The 17,230-nt window shown below is 39.7% G+C and overlaps 1 pseudogene; it reads right to left on the bottom strand.

Moving 5' to 3' along the window:
• The window catches only part of LOC140699882 (formin-2-like), a 72,281-nt pseudogene that overhangs the window by 35,782 nt on the left and 19,269 nt on the right, over positions 1–17,230 (bottom strand).

The raw sequence follows: 17,230 nt of genomic DNA, 5'->3' as shown, positions 1-17,230 counted from the left end.
AGCAGGGAGGTGGGTTGAATTAAATACATAAAGGAAAATGAAGAGAGAGAAGATGAAGAAAAATGATAATTGAAAAGGTTTTCTTCTTATTAATGTTTCTGCCATGAACTTTTGGAGCACGTTGCTTCCTAACTTCCTTATTAGTTCTTCCTAACTTGTCTTGTCCTTCCAGGAAGCATTCTACAGACCACAGAGGGTCACTATTGATACCTTATACTCCTCTGTGGAGACAACACAAACATGCTGTAGGGAGCAGGGTGGCAGCAGAAGATGCCCAGGAGTCTGCAGCTCTTGTGCAGCTCACTGGTGGGAAGGACACGGAGGCTTCACCTCAGCCTGCGCACTCAGAGTCATTTAACAGAGGGTCAGTTTCTTCTTCAATATTTGAAAGTAGAGAAAAACTCATTTCTAAAAATGGATCATGAGAAAATGAAAGACAGGTCCATGAGAAAGGCAGAAAATGCAGACCATGGATCTGAATTAGCTGGACATATAAATTAGAAACCAATATTAAGAAGAGTTGGAGGACCAAAAAAAAAGGCAAAGAAACCAATCTTCTAAGATGAAAGCATAAGTCTTTCTTTTTCAAAAAAAAAAATCATTGAGTTCTACTTTAAATTAAAATTGAAAAGGACCGCATGTTGTGAAGTGATTTTAGCCAGGATGTCACTGCACAATATTATGCACCAATATTGTCAAGTTTATCACTATTCATAACCATGTTATCAAAGTTTGCAATTCATATGTATTTTTAAAAGCAGTAGAATTTATGCAAGGTTTTCACTATGTTATCAACATTCTCACTCTTACCACTGACTGCTTTCCTAGGACAGGGAGGGTAGGCATTGTGGCCCCCACATGATAATGTCCCACAGAATCACAGCAGGAAATATTTAGAAAGGGACACTGGACATTTGGACAAAATAGCTGTTGGGCTGTTGGGTTTATACAAGATCAACTGGAGAAAAACAAGTCACTATATTAAACTATTTTCTACTTACCTCCATCATCCTCTTCAAGAATGCATATTTTAAAAGGAGACAAGTTATATTAAAAATTGCTGCTCTGGCATTTTGCGAGCTATGTCAAATAATGAAGGAAAAACTAGGTTACAAATTTTCTGGCATCAATTTCAACTGTTGTCTTTTACCAAACTAAAATCCAGATTATCACAAATTAACTTTCCATATAGTGTTCCTCCAGTATACAACTAAATCAATAACAAAATGTTTCATAATTTTAAAACTTCCCTAAAATTTTAAAGGTTATTATAAATGTTTTGATTAGAAAAGTTAAGAAAGGAAGACACACTAGGGAAGAAAAAAAAATGAAAACACCTCCCTAATCAATTATGTAAAACGTAAGATATAAATGACTGTTAAAAGAACGCTCAGTGAAATTGATCAGTATTACTATATCTGCACCTGGCTATTTCCAAACCAGTAAGTAATTTTTAACATAAAGAAATAAAATAATGTATTTAATGTGATCAAGACTTTTAGTTACATGCTTTTCCTTTTAAAACTAAATATGGTTTTATGTCCTTAATTTTTTTCAGGTGTCATTATGGTCAGAACCCCCTCAGCCCTGAAGATCTCTGCATTAAGGAACCCTACCTCAGCCTTTGATCAATTGTACTCTGCACCACAAGAGACTCAGAGATCTACATGCGACGATGTTTCCTACATTGCATCTCTCATTTTTTGTTCATTTCAGGGGTAAAGTCCACCAAGAAAACACTAAGCAGTGTTTCAAGAGAACTAAATGTTAAAAGGGGGACATGTAGGGTTGGGTGTGGGCCCCCTTTTAGTGTCTCAGTGCAAAGGAAAAACAGGCAAACGCATCACTCCAGGACTGGGATAAAAACAGGAGGTTATGAGCACCAGGCTCCCTCTGCAGACCTTTAGGCAGGAGCCTAGAATAAAGTCACTGATGATGTGGGGCACTGTTGGTTTTAAAGGGAACTCATGAGGAAGATAATGACTTCATTCTAAAGGCTAATTCTATGCTTTAACATACAATTCTCACAATATCCCAGTGCAGGAGATGTTATTCTTATCATCATTTTATAGGTGGAGAAACCGAGTACCATGGTTTGGAAACTTGCCCAAGGTTTCAGAGCTGATAAGCAGCAGAGCCCAGCTCCATACTCTTATGCTGCACCCTTTTTTACAAGTCCAAATCAAGCTTCTGCCCACCATGTTTCTCTCAGTAAGCCAATGAGGTGGAGGAATCAAAATTCTTAACTCCAACACCGATGCTACCATTTAGGAAAACTTGGTGAGGGAGAGATTTCTGAATAGCGATAATGCTCTGCTATTTACTCATCACTTATGGGTCATATGTCAATATTCCTGAACAATCCACCAAAAAGCAGCTGGAAATTCATTATGCCAAAATGAAAAAAGAAAGAAATAATAAAACATTCAAACTCCATAAAAACATTATTACAAAAACATGATTCTTAATTTAATACAATCAAGTGCTTTCCTAGTTTTGAGCTCCACATGTAGCTGATGTTAACCTCATGCAATCTTCAAAATACTTAAAAAATTACACAAAATACTTTAAGACAACACAAGGTTCAAAGAGAAAAAAAACAAATTTTTTTAGAAAAATAAATATTACATCTGAATGTATAATTTTTAAGATTCCTTAAAATTTAGATTTAATAAAATGTGTACATCTATCTTGCCTCTCCCAGTTATCCCTGAAGGCAAAGGAAAAATGAAGAAAAGCACGAAGAAAGCAATAAGGGAAGAGACAGTGGGAAGAGGTGGCCACCACCTTCGAAGCCAGTAGGCAAAAATTTCCCTTCCAAGCTCTCTCAGCCCACACGGGATGTGCAGCTTCTCCTTGGGGGGCGGCCACAGCTGGACCCTGAAGTGGTGGTTCTCAAACTAAGTACACAAGGTAGTAACTGGACAATTCCAGTGCCCCATTCCCCAAAAATCTAACTCAGCATCCTTGAAGATGCAGCATAAGGATTCTCAATTTAACAAGCTTCCCAGTGATTTTGCTTGAGTTAATCTAAGAAATGCTTAGAAGAGAAACCGTGACTTGCAACCCAGTAAGCACCACACAGATACTTGCTGTGACGTTCAAAGCATTCACTCTTCCTGGGGGCCTACCTGCGTCAGCATCCCTGGGCCTGTGTTCTTCATCAGGAAGTTTAGATGGTGGCCAAGCAGACGGGACTCACCTGGGAAACTCCCCGTCTATATAATCCAGTGAGTGTGTGGGTTGACTAACTGCAGCCCAGGTGTGAAGTTGATCTTGCTATATTTCAAAACAAAACAAAACAAAAAGTTTAAGCTATTTTAATTCAATCATGAAAGTGGAATCTTCCTGACTGATATATTGCAACATCATTTCCATCATAAACGTACATGTGTGGTGGGCATCTACATACATACAACATTAAACAGCATTTTATACTATTCAGTGTAGATTCATAACATAAACATTCTTTCACACAGCCATTTCATTTTCATAACCATGTGTCTCAACTTCTTTTTTATGGTAAAATGTAAGTCTCTTTCTTTGAGAGTAAGAGGCCATGTAGGCCTGTAAGGAATTACAAGGTCAGAAAATCCACTCAATCTCAGAGCTCCCTGACCAGGCATCTTCAATACCCTGGACTTTGATGTCCCTTGGAAATCTGTTAAAAATTTGAGGCAAATTCAGAGGACAGGCTGTGCTGGGCATCACAGGACAATAATGGCTTCCTTGCCTTCAACAACAAAAAGCCCGGGAAACTGATTCATCCTGAGTCCCAGTTGGGAACTGTGTGGGAGAAAAACTGAAAAAGTAAATGACCCTGCCAAGAAGAAAAGAACCGGGCAAGAATCTGGCAAAGAAAGCTCTTCCCGGCTGCAGACCAGCAGAATCTGGACAGAATGAGAAGCAGGTTCATAACTACACCTCGTGCCAGGAAGCAGAGTGGAAATCCCACAGAGGAGGCCACTCCAAGGCCTATAAATACCTCGGGAAAGTGCTCATTAGGATTTTACAGCTTTAGGATCCATGCACCCAGTTATACACACCCTTGGTTCTCTTCATGACATTCTCCTTACTTACAGATCCACCTCCTTAAATCTTTTGATCAGCATAAATTAGAGCAGATAGAATAACAGAGTGGTAGAAACAAAAATAAAAAAGTTTACTGTAACCACCGCACTGAGGCTGTAAAATAAACTGAGTTAACCAGTGGAAAGGCATTGCTATCTCTGTAGTTTGTTTAACAAATTGATTTAAGAAATTCAAAAAATATTCCTCAGCCTCCACAGTAAAATACAATGTGTAGATCAGGTAATTGAAGCTTTACTTTCAGGGCAGTTTAGGCCCAAACTGAGAACCCAGATTCCCCAGTCAGCTAGTATTGAGCCAGAAAGGTCACATTTGAAACATGGATGAACATTTCAGGGTCTCTTTCAAGAATTCATATCTTGATTGACACCAGAAGTTTTGCTATTTGGCATACTAAGTATCAGGAAAAGCTTTTCATTGTCAAAATAGGTGGTTTAATTAACATGATATTAGAAATGAACTCTCATTGGTAAAACTAAAGGAATTTAATGAAGTGGACCAGCAAAAACAAATCAGAGAATATCCTCATTCTTACAAGAACTAGGTAAGACTTGGGCGAGGGGCGATGTTAAGGCTTGATGCCTGGATGGTGCTGCACTGAGCCACTGGTTTGGCGATGTCTCTTAGGCTGCTGAGAACCATTAGGCACAGAATCCCCCCTTCTGCATGTCCGCATCACGTGAACCTTTCATGGAAGGAGTCGTCAAGTGCCAAGGTAGCAAGCTGTACCTACCCTGAAAAGGGGACTCTCACTGAGAGAGCTTCAGCACCCCAATAATAAAGCCACTCAGCCTCTGACTTCATTTGCTCCACATAAAAGAGGCAGCACCAGCAGCCAAGGGGATAAATGGTTTGATTCAGGATTTCATCATTCACCAAAACACAAGGTTTGCTCAAAGCACTCTCTACAACCTGACATAAGCCAAAAGTAACGTCAGCCCATGCTCCAGGCCTGCAGTCACAGCCCAGGACCAGGGTACATTTCAGTGCTGTGATGGAAACCTCAAATCCTCCCCCTCATCCTACGGCTCCACTAGCAGAAAATAAGCAAAACACAAACTTCTCTCATGTCTCTCTCCAACATCTACAGAATCCAATGTCCACTCTTCAACTTGTCCTTTAAATGTTTCTATGTTCCTTCCATTCATCCTCCCAAATTCATCCGTTTCCTAAGTGAAGTCCCACTCCACCAGCACGCCCTCCCTAGTCCTCCCCACTCATGGAAACCGGTCAGTTATGAAGTTGGGTTGACGCCTCACCTCACCGCTCCTGAATCACGAGGCTGACCCCGCACGCCTGCCGCCCCTCATTCTGACAGTTCACAGCGTGCTGTCCAGAACAGTGGCTTAACACTTTCCTGAATGCATCTCAGCTTCCCTCCAATTGACTGAAAACTCCTTCATCACATGAGGTATGTACACAGGTCTAATATTTGGCAATGTTAACATGACTTCATAAAAGCCACCTCACGTTTATTGAATTAACACAATTGTCAGATAATTGTTTTGTTTTGTTTTTTGACAAAAGAGATGGCTTGTCAATCTGAGCAGTGGCTGTAGCTGGTAATCTCATTTTCCTCATTTACTTAACAAACTACCAAGGGGTACTTTGTGTATCAAATGGAAAGCAACATTATCAAGCAATCCATTATCTCTAAACCTATTGGCGATTTTACAATACAAAGAGAAATACGGAGTAGACAAAACTCCTGGTGTATAGTCAGTGCTGCACACTAGACAAATCTCATAACTTTATGAGGCCTCAGTGTTCTCACCAGTAATTCAAGAAAAATGCCTGTTCTGGTCTTTTTTACAAGATTGGTGTGAGGTGGGAGCAAGTGCCATGTGGAAAGAGCTAGGAAAACCACACGGTCTTATGCAAGTATAACCACCATGATTACTACTTGTTTTGATTTTCTTTCATCTCTGTTTGATTAGAATAGTCACATATCCCTTATACTTTAAAAACTCCTTTTTAGAGGAATTCAAAATTGTCATCATACATATAAAACATCTTCACAGAACCAGCACCAAGTCTCTGCTTTATGATGAGAAGCTACTTGACCAAACTTTAGTCTGCAGAGTCTCCTTGGCGTTTGTGCTGACTGTCACTAAGTTTTGAATTCAGTGAGTAATTCCCGGTGGTATTTCCTCAATCATCCATGTTTGTCTTTTTCTCTGTTGTTTTCCCAACATTTTGGAAATGTATTTGCTATTTTCCCAAGTACAGTATATAAGCTCCTTGCCACCAGTTACCAACCATATCCTATGTCCCCTTATTCTCCCCTGGATGTTATTCTGTACACATAACAGATACACAATGAGTATTAAGGAACTACACGGGGCAAGATCAATAAACATTGTCTTTTAACAAATTAAACCACAGTTTTATATCTGAGTTAAAACAGGGAAATTTTTCCCTGGCACTACTGCACTTTCTTAAACTCTTAAATCTGTTTGACTTTTGTTGAACTGGGTCATTTCTTACTGTAAAGAAAACAGATACAAGCTTTCTACCATAGGCAGATTAGAAGATTGAAAATCACAATCTAAAAGTGGCATAAATAGTTCACAAGCCTGCTATTTCAAAAAAGAAAAAATGGTTTCTTTTAGCAGATATTTCCCCATCTTTTAACTGGCCTATAAACAACAGCCCCCCAAATAACTCAGCTATAATCCACAAGTAGTCTATTTGAGAGGGCCCACAAGAAAACTATGATGATCAAAGTCAGGGACTCTAAGAGTGCTGCACTGAGATCCTTCTAGTGAAGATGAGGGTTTGGTTGTCACCTTAAAATATTTCAGGTTAACACTTTTTTGATGGTGCTAACTGCATACAAGAAAATCTCATTGCCCTCAGTCTATATATTAAAGCAGAATCCTAATGACTCTCAGAGAGGCATGGTACCCTTCCCATCATCCCACTGACACTCCTATGACTTGTCAGTGGGTGGAGATGGGCGGTCCACACATGTGGGAACAGTCTGGGTTCCTCACTTCCTAAGATGTTCTCAGCACCGCCCCAGCTCAAGTGTCCATCAAGGCCCAAGGATCTATATTTGAGTGGTGACACACAGTCAGTGCACCCTAGACATTCCATGAAGTACAGTCTCCCACCAGATATCCAAAGTGTGACTGAGGGAAAAAATGTAAAACATTGCCCCACAGTGTGCTGCACACCCGTTTCTTTCCATGTACTCCATCTACCCTGGAGGGCACAGAAGAGTGCGTCTCAGGCCAGCAGAGGGCTCTTCGCCTGCACCTGCTCAACTGGCCTCAACACCTGGCTTGGGTGTAAGCCCTGAGGAAGGAGACGGTGAGGTCCCCTGGGAGTAGCCTGTGGGGCATGCCCATCCCTCACACAGCGCTGTCTGCAGGTGAAAGTTCTTGTATTAGAACTTCACAGCTTCATTTGAGGAACTAAATACTTGGATGGCATTTTGAATTTATTTGTGCTGTTTTCATCTTACGGATGAGACATGCTTTCCATTCTGGCCAATAGAACATTTGAAGTAAGTACACGGCCCGCCCGCCTCAGGCCTGGGCTCCGGAACGTGTGTTTCTGGTTAGCCATGACCCCAGCTCCAGCTCATGTTCCTCCCACAGTGTTGCCTTTTTTCCCTTTTCACTCATACCTGATTTTTATTATCTTATGTTATGCTGTCTTACTTTCTTGCTAATTACTGTAAATACTTTTTGGAATAAGGTGATGATAAATACATTAGTATTAGGGAAATGATGGAAGAGCCACTTCTACTTAAACTCATTTGAACTTTTTCTAGGATGACTGGCTGAATAAAAGGTAGCTTCACTGGATAACAGACTAAACTGTGCTCACAACATTTTGGTTTGCATTGATCATTTAATTATTAAAAAACCATAGCACAACTGTACAGAACTGCTTTGAAACAGGGGAGATAAAAATAAGTAATCAGTACCACACACAGCAGCACCCACTGGGTCTGTTCTCCTTTCTCTGACTATTTTATGTGGGTGTAATCATAGCGCTCAACCTTTTATAATAACATAATATGTACATTTGTTTAATTATTGGATCATTTTCACACTGATAATTTATATCGCTCCCACAATCTTGACACAATTAACATTACACTGTAGCCATTTAATCAGCTCCAGACAGAACAGGAAAAAGTGACCAAAGCACCCCTGGTTCATATTTAAATAAGTTATAAACCTGGAAGGGTACTCGGGACCTTTGAATGATGCAGGTTGGAACTGTGAGGGTCCACTTATACTCAGATTTTTTCAGTAGTAAATACTATAGTACTGCTCAGTCTATGCATCATTGAATCTGCAGATGTGGAGGAACCACAGATACGGGGCCCAACTATACCATACAGGTGCATTGCCCCCACACTGTTCAAGGGTCAACTGAGTATATAAAAATGAGAAATGCAAATGAATACCAAGAGTAATATCAAGAAAACTAAATCTAAAGTTGAGCGGAGGTCTTTGAAACTGTTTCAGGATAATATAAAGGGGTGTTTTCCTAAATCTGTGCTCAAAACAAGCACTGACATTACTACTACTGAGACTGCAAATTTGTGCAAATTTTGTGGAAGGGAATTGAGCATCCAATGAATTTAAATACTGATCCCTTTGGAACCAGCAATTCTACTTAGAGTTTTCTCTGAGGAAAAAGTAAATTAATGATATGTAAAAATATTCACATATTAGAATATATTTATATCAGTTATTTATGTTTTAAAAAGAGAAAAAAGCAAAATTTCCAACAACAGCAATACAAACAAACAATTGTGGTAGGTACAAATAAGCAAGAGTCATTAAAATCATATCACATCAAATGCCCTGTAACATTTTCTTCATGATATACGTTCATAGGTGAAAATAACAGGCTACAAACTGCATGTGCATTGTAAAATTAATAACCTGAGGTAATGACAGAAGAGGTCATTAGAACCACTCTTTTGCTGGAGACTAGAAAAAATGACATATATGTGTATATATGTGTGTGGTATGTGTGTATATATATGAATATATACATTTACATGTATATTTTTCTGCTGAGAGGCAAAGGGGAAGGGAGTATTACATTGACAAACTGAAAAGCAAGAATCCAGGGGAGAACACACACCTAGGAAGTGGACACTCATGTTCACTTTTTTTCCCTGAGGGTTTCTGTGAGAATCTGACTGCAAGTTATGAGGGAAAGGATTGGAGGATGGTGATTCTGACACCTTCACTGTATGTTAGAATTCAAGAGGCCATCATACTAGGAATAAAGGCAAACTAGAAGTAGACCAAAACTCAACTTCAAATCACCTAAATCCCTGAATATAATTCAAGCTGATCCTGGAATTTTAGTGTCCCAGATCCCACACAAAACCAAATACAAATCCTATCTGTAAACAGGTTATATCAATTCAGATATCTACACAGCATAAAATAAAACATAACTGGAAGCATGCTGACACAAATAAAAAATTTCTAAAAATGAATAGAAAAATAACAGAAGACACACAAGTGCATCAGATATTATCAGACACATATTTTTAAATAATTATATAGAATCATTTCAAGAAAATAAAAGACAAAATGTAGAATTCCAATACAAAACTGTAAACAATTAAAGAACTGAGAAATTCTAGAATTGATAAAATAACCAAAATTAAACTAGGCAACAGATGTGTTTAAGGGTAGATGAGAAGAAGCTGACTATAGAGTTAGTGCACTTGAAGAGAGATGAACAAAAACCACCTAGGATGAAACAGAGTGAGAAGGCTCGCTGACCACAGAGAGAGTAAGAGACATACAGGAAACAGTGAGAAACTATAATGCATGTGCAACTGGCCTGACAGAAGGAAAGGAAAACAGACAGAGTAACACTGAAGCATCATCTGAAAAGAGGCCATGGCTGATGCCATTATAAAATGACAGAATACATTCGAGTCACTGATTTATGAAGCCCTATGAAAACTAGAAGAATAAATATAGAGACAACCACACTTAGGTACACTTGGTAAAACTTTTAGGGAAAAAAGGTAAAAATAAAATTTTAAAAGCAGTCACAAAAAACAGATTAACAACAGAAAGCAATAAATAGGATATTTTTCTTAAGGAGTCAGTGTCATCGGAAGCTATGAGATATTGGAATGGTCTTACTGAAATGCTGAAATGGGCTCAGTCAAGGTTGTGGAATAAGAAGATGTGGAGCTCACCTCTCCTGGTGAACACATCAAACATACGTCTACATGTGGAACAAACCTCACTGAAAAGCTATCTGGAAAATGGCAGAAGGACTGGCGTACAACCAAGGCTGTCAGAAAGATACACAATTGTGTAGGAAGGGAAGAGAAGTGATGAGGTTGGGACCTGTGTTCCTGGGAGGGAACTGAGTGCAAGGGAGATCATATGGGTGGAGCGCCTCCGTGCGGAATGAGCAGTATAAGCCACAGATTGGTGGCCCCAGTCCTGGGAGGCTACGCGGGGGAGTCAAGCCCCCTTGGTTGGCTGCAGGGGTCACAATTATGGGGTATGTGGGAGGTGGGGTAGGGTGGGGACCAGGGAGAGTAAAGGTGGAGAAGAGGGGGATGGAGGGGGAGAGTGGAGGCCCTGGATACAGTCATGCTGTGCACTAACTTCACAGGACAAGGAGCCCTCCATGAGATAAATCACACCTGGTCCTCGTAAAAGTGAGTCACAATGAGCAGGGAAGGGGAAGTGAAGGGACTAATCCAGACAAGAGGCCTAAAGCAGAGGGATGGTGGTGGCCCTTTCACTTCAAGGAAGGAGGACAAATTGGTGGCATTTGGCAAAGGAGTCTGATTTCAAAATTGCTGACTCTAAGATGCCAGTGGAAACCTGAGGTCAAGGCTCTCAGCAGGCAGACAGATGCATATGTGACTAGAGTTGGGATCTGCATGCAAGTCAGGATGTATGTGTAAAGACAAAGAGGAGGGGAGAGGGGAGGGAAGACAAACGTAAGGACTTTACCTTAAGAAACATCTATATTTTAGCAGCAAGAAGGAATAAGGAGAAAAAGTAGTGTTTTGCAGCAAGCCAAGTGAATAGGCATTTTTAGGAAGCCTTGTTTAAAACTGCCTCAAATCCTACCAGAAGTAAAGTGAACTCTCAAAAACTAAGAGAACAGGCAGGAGGGTAGAGCTCAGTGCTAGAGTGTGTGCTTAGCATGCATGAGGTCTTGGGTTCAACCCCCAGCACCTCCACTAAAAATAAACAAACTTAATTAACTCCCCCCAATAAATACATAAAATAAGGAAATAAAAGATAAATCTTAAAAAATTATTTTAAAAAACTAAGGAAACAGACATCTTTTCAGAAAGTTCTTAAACGGTGATGTGACTAGAAATTGAATAATAGAGGACAAAATAGTGGTAGAAAAATAGAAGCATATTTTCCAGAACTTTTGCAAGAAGAGTTAGTCCATGTAAGAGGAAACTGAGTAAGATCACATAAAACTCCACACTCCCAATAAAATGAGAGAGTCCCAGCTCAGAATGAATAGGCTGGATGGTTGCTAAGGACAAGGAAAGGCATTTGAAACAGGGAAGGGCCAGCAAGAGGCAGTGGGAAATAAAACATGTGCTGCTCAGTGCAGGGTACGCAGGCAGCTCAGAGCAGGCCTCTCGGACGTTCGTGGACTTTCTCCAGTAACTGCCCACAGCCCTGGGTAGGAGAGCAGAAGGTGATGGCAGTGAGGGAGAAACTCCAGGAAAAGCCTGAGAAATGCTAAGATAGTAGCAAGCTTATCTCTGCACAGATCTGCTTAGTACAGCAGCAATGGTTCCAGAAACAGAATTTCCTAAATCGGAAATTTAGCATGACTTTTGTGCCTAACAGTCCAGCTCACACTGGAAGTAGGGACAGGCAACAGGGCTGTAGTGTTGAGGTTCCAGAGATATGGGAGCAGGCCCAGGAAGAGGTGATCCTGGTAGGAAGGCACCGTATGACATGACTGATGAACACACACACACACAAACACACACACACACACACACCCCTAATTCCTGGCACCGTGAGATTAGGAGATCCAAAGAGATCCAGCAAAGGTATGGATTGCAAAAACATGTGATCTGATTAAAAAGAAACCAACTCTAAGTTAAAGGAAGAAGTAAAAGGAATTTTTTGAAGGAAAAAAGTAGCTCAGTTTATCAAAAGGGCACATAGGTTCAGATGGGGCCTGGAGGAGAGAGATCAGGACTGAATTAGATTGGGGGGAGTGTGATGTGTGAGTAAATGTCAGGGCTCACGGTGGTGACCACCCATGAGAAGAAATAAGTAAAGAGCACTGAGAGCAAGGGCTAACTTGGACCAGTGCCATTTATTCAAAAGTCCGCTGGTCCCTCTGCAGGTACCGCACAGCCCTGTGCGGTGAGAGACAGATCTCTGCTCATTAGCATTCAGTCTCATAATCAGATACTCACAAACCTCAAGCTGAGGGGGAGAATATCCAAATACCTGTAATGACACTTGCTTCACTAGAAGGAAGTAGTGCAGGAAACTGCATTTGTGGTTTTTCAAGGCAGAACTCTCCTCCCTCACAATCCAGGCTTCACACACCAGAGCCTAGATTTTCTCAAAGGTTTTAGCTGAAGGTGAAGTTTGACAATTTGCTTCAGGAAAACGGAGACCAAGCAGAAGCAGCACATATGTTAAAGCTGCCTGCTGAGTCTCTTTCTCAGAAAAAGAAGTTTAAATAAAGGGTCAGACTTAAAATTTATCATCCACCATGAGTAGCAGCCTGGAAGTAAGGTAAAAATCCATAATGAGCTCTACTGCTTACACACGAGGGTGTGGATGGTGCTTCCAGGGAAACTGATGGGACAGTGAGCAGACTGTACTGCCATCACGGCCACAGCTGTTATCACCATCATTCAAAGACAAGGCCTGTGCTCACACATCACTCTCCAGAGCTCAAACATCACTGCACAACACAGAGGCTTCGACAAGCCATTTCTAAAGACCAAGCACTCATACTAATGTACCAGTTTATCCATATGATCCATGTACAGTCCCCTGGGAAGACAGTTCATTAGCTCAGTCTTGTTTCTACAACATATTACTTATTTTCTGAAGTTATTAACAAAGGAAGGTTCCTGTTAGAACTTGTGCATTTGCCTTTGACCATACTTGTCAATCGCTATTATGTTTGTATTCATAGACTAACGATTCTAAAACACATTCAAAGACCTCTGCATAACAGTGATGGTGGTTAAGAGCAGACATTTCAGAGTTCAACAGACTGAGATGGGAACCATTTCCTACTAGTTACAATATCCAGTCTCCCTCTAAAACAGATATTAATAATTAATACCTCCCAGGGGTGTTATAAGGTGTTATAATGATCAAATGACATATGTAAAATCCTTAGCAAAGTAAGGACTTCAAAAATGTTATTGTTATTTGAGGTCATTAGAGGTCATGGAGTTGGACATCATTTACCAGTGAGGTAACACAGTAAGAGTTTAGAAACAAAATCAATTTTCATCACCTAGCTCAGTACTCTTTAGATGGACTTTAATTTCAAATTATTATTAAACATCACAATAATATTAATTAAAGTCATAATCCAACAAGGTTCTGAGAAGGATGTGCCTTAATTGTGTTTTGCTTGGTCTTAACTTGTGAAAACTTTCCTCATGCCTAAAGACACTGCTTCTTGTTTGTAACTAAGGAGAACATGGGATGAACTGATGTCTTGTTTAATCAGTGGTCATATTATGCTGGGTGCAGAAAAGATCAACCGGTTTCCGTCAGTACCGCACGGACCACGTCTGATGGATGGCTGACCTTAAATCTGCATTTGTAGCCCATCACATCTGTAAGAGTCCATGACCTTTACATCTTGACATAAGCTCCTTAAAAGTGAAATAATATTTCAATAAAAGTTAATCCTTTAGCTAAAGGACATAGTCGTTTAGTAAATTCAACTTAGTGAAAATTGTTTTATCTAAAAACGAAGGTGTGTTTGCTTAACCTAAAACTCAGCTGAAGGGAGTTATCCAGAGCTTTAACTGAGAAAGCACTGGGTCATAAGAGTACAAGAAACCTTTAATTTCATCAACATCACCAGTCAAATTATTGGATTATTTTCTCCAATATGATTATATCCTTAACTGTATCCATATTTGTTTTCATCTGTACTTGGAGAAAGAAAACTACAGTTACTATTTTCCTGGCAATGTAGAAAGCAGCTTCCATTTCTCTCCAATTTTAAAAAAAATTGCTAAATGAACAAAATTTTTAAATTTTTAAAATCAAAACTATTACAATTAATTTTCCAGTGAGTATATCTTGTGGTGCTGAATTTTAACATGTCTTCCAGTCACTGTGTAAACTTGGAAATTATACCTGACCCTTAAACTACATGTGTTTGAACTGCATGGGTCCACGTACATGCAAACTTTCTCAACAGTAAATACTGCAGTACTACCAGTTGGTTGAACTGCAGATACGAAGAGCTCACTATAAATTATATGCAGCTTTTAGACTATCGGAGGGTAGGCCCTCACCCCCACATTGTTAAAGATCATTGCAATCCCATTCTGGGAATTCTCTTTCCATAATTTGAAATGACCAGAAAAGGGCAGAGCTACACATCCGATACTTGGATCCCTGTGCATGAACAAAAAGAAACTTTCAAAATGAAGCTGAGTTCTATTTTTGACTGAAATTTAGTACTTCAATGGCCATATTTGCTGAGCGTAGAGACATGCCAAGAAGAAATGGCTACCTAATTTCTCTTCAGCACAAATAGGGGAACAAAAATGAACAATGCAGTAGAATAAATGTAGCAGAAATGCTTGGCATTAGCAGAAAAAGAAATGGAAGAATCTGACATTAATAGTACCTTGCTTATTTTATGCATACACATAAAATGTTTGTACCAACAATTATGTGGTACAACTAAATCGCTTACAAATCAAATCAGAAATACTTGGTATGTGTGATAAGGGTAAAGATAAAAAATTTGTAAAAATCAACCTATAAAAATAACTTTATCTCTGTCTGTATATGCATTCCATAACAACTGCTTAATCTAGAATACATACCCTGTAGACAAGATTATTAAAGAGGTTGAAAATTTTTTCTCTCTGATTGTTTGAAAGTTTGATAAACTCATAATTATTTTATTCTCAGTCTTAAATACTCTGTAACTTCAATATTCCATAATCCCTTAGCTTCAAAAGTGAAATTCAGAAGAACACGCTTATAAATATATAAAGAAAGAAGCAAAAGGAAGAAATATCCCAGGGATTAGGCCTGGGGCCACAGTGAATACTGGGTAAGATTATATTTGATACACTTTTTATTAAAGATAGGAATTTATTCAGTACATTTCTAGGTTTGAATATCTGCATTTTACACCTCAACTTTTTTCAAGTAAGAATAATGAAACTATTAAACAGAGAAAGTCCCTGTAAGAAATTAAAGGTGGCCTTAGCTCTACTGAAGATTCTATCAACTGCCTGAAGACCAACTGCCTCTCTCTCTTTCTCTCTCTCGGCTGAGCAGTTTCTCAATCACACACAAACAGTGGACCAAAGCCTTAATGAGCAGTCTGGGGAAAATGTTCTGTCATTACGCTGAGTTCTAGCACAGCAGCTTTCATTAGCTGAGCTAAAACTCTTTGAGAATTCAAAGGTAGGACCCCCTTGGAGTCAAAGGAAGAAAGGCAAAATGCAGTTTGCACATCTAGGCAGCAACTAATATTCACAGAACAGATTTTCTAGAGTGAGGCTTTCCCAAACCTAGCTGATAAAAAATTCCTATAATCCAGAGTCCAACCTCAGACCTAGCCCACCAGACATTCCAAAAGTGGAGCCCCAAAATGAGAATTTTAGAAGCTCTCTGGATAGCACAACACTGTGGCAGAGAGGAGCAGTGGCTGAAGCTACAGACCTAGCCAGGAGGTGGCTAAGGAAGGGCCCTGTGAACCATGAACAAGAGCTTTGGGGTTGCCCTCAGCTGAAGGTGAAGCATCTCCAGCAAGTGTGATGTGATCACTCCTCTAAGTGAGAGGAGCTGGGGTCAGGGGATCAGAGTGAAACCATGGAGGCTAATAAGGAGACATTACATTTGTCTAGAGGCACAAAGTTTACTTGCACCAGAGTGATGACAATGGAAAAAAAATAAGGCCAGAGTTTCTAGACCCTTGATCCTTGAACAACCCAGGTTTGAACTGCACAGGTCCACTTATACACAAATTTTTTTCATTAATAAATACTTCAGTAGCACAGAATCCACAGATTGAACTGTGGGTGCAGGTGGACGGACGCCTATAACCTATAGGAGGATTCTCCACTGCGCCCCACTGCATTGTTCAAGAGTCAACAACATCTTTGAATCAACAGGCTTCAGCAGTAGACGGGCAATGGAAGGTGAAGAAAAGGCACGAGACGTGGAGTCAGCTTTCTTGGGTTTGAATTCCATCTCTGCCACTTATGACTTAGCAAGTTACACCGAGTCTCAGTTTTCACATCAGAAAATGGAAGTAGGATTAAATAAATTGTTTAAATTAAAATGAATCAAGTTAAGTGATCCATGTGAAACACTCAGCACTGTGCTTGGCCCTTAGTAAGCACTGACAAGACGTTGGCTGGTATTCATGGGTTTTGTCATTAATGATGTTGTTGTGAAAAGATAATCACTGAGACCTACTCTGGGCAAGGCACTGCAAAAATAAAAAAAATTTTTTTTTAAAAGGGGAAAACAAGCTTCCCTGATGACAAGTATGGAGACCCAAGACCAATTTCCGTTCCCCCATGACAGCTGCTGAGGTATTTACTTACTTATTTTTGCAAAAGAGAGAAGTGCTTAAGTGTGGAAACAATTTAGTTTTGTTGCTGTAACAGAAAAGAACAAATCTGACTCCATATTAAATCTGTTTCTTTGGCTTTAACTCTGTGCCCTGTTTTCTAGGCTTAGTTTTGCTAGCTCTGCACATTTTGTAAAATATGTTGCCTTTAGCCTGAAATATACAGGAGAGTCTATTGTCAAGGCTCTGATCTTTAAGGATATTGACACTTTTGCACTTCTATAAAGATGACAAGTTGCACAATAGAAACTAACATTTGTTTTGTTAGAGGTTTTAAAGGGGCACCATGACCTGACCCAGGAGGGCAGCTACAAAAAAAAAA

This window comes from Vicugna pacos, chromosome 11, assembly GCF_048564905.1.
Source record: "Vicugna pacos chromosome 11, VicPac4, whole genome shotgun sequence".
NCBI classification, from domain to species: domain Eukaryota; kingdom Metazoa; phylum Chordata; class Mammalia; order Artiodactyla; family Camelidae; genus Vicugna; species Vicugna pacos.
Note: the sequence above shows the minus strand (reverse complement) of the source record. Positions and strands in the feature narration are given on the sequence as shown.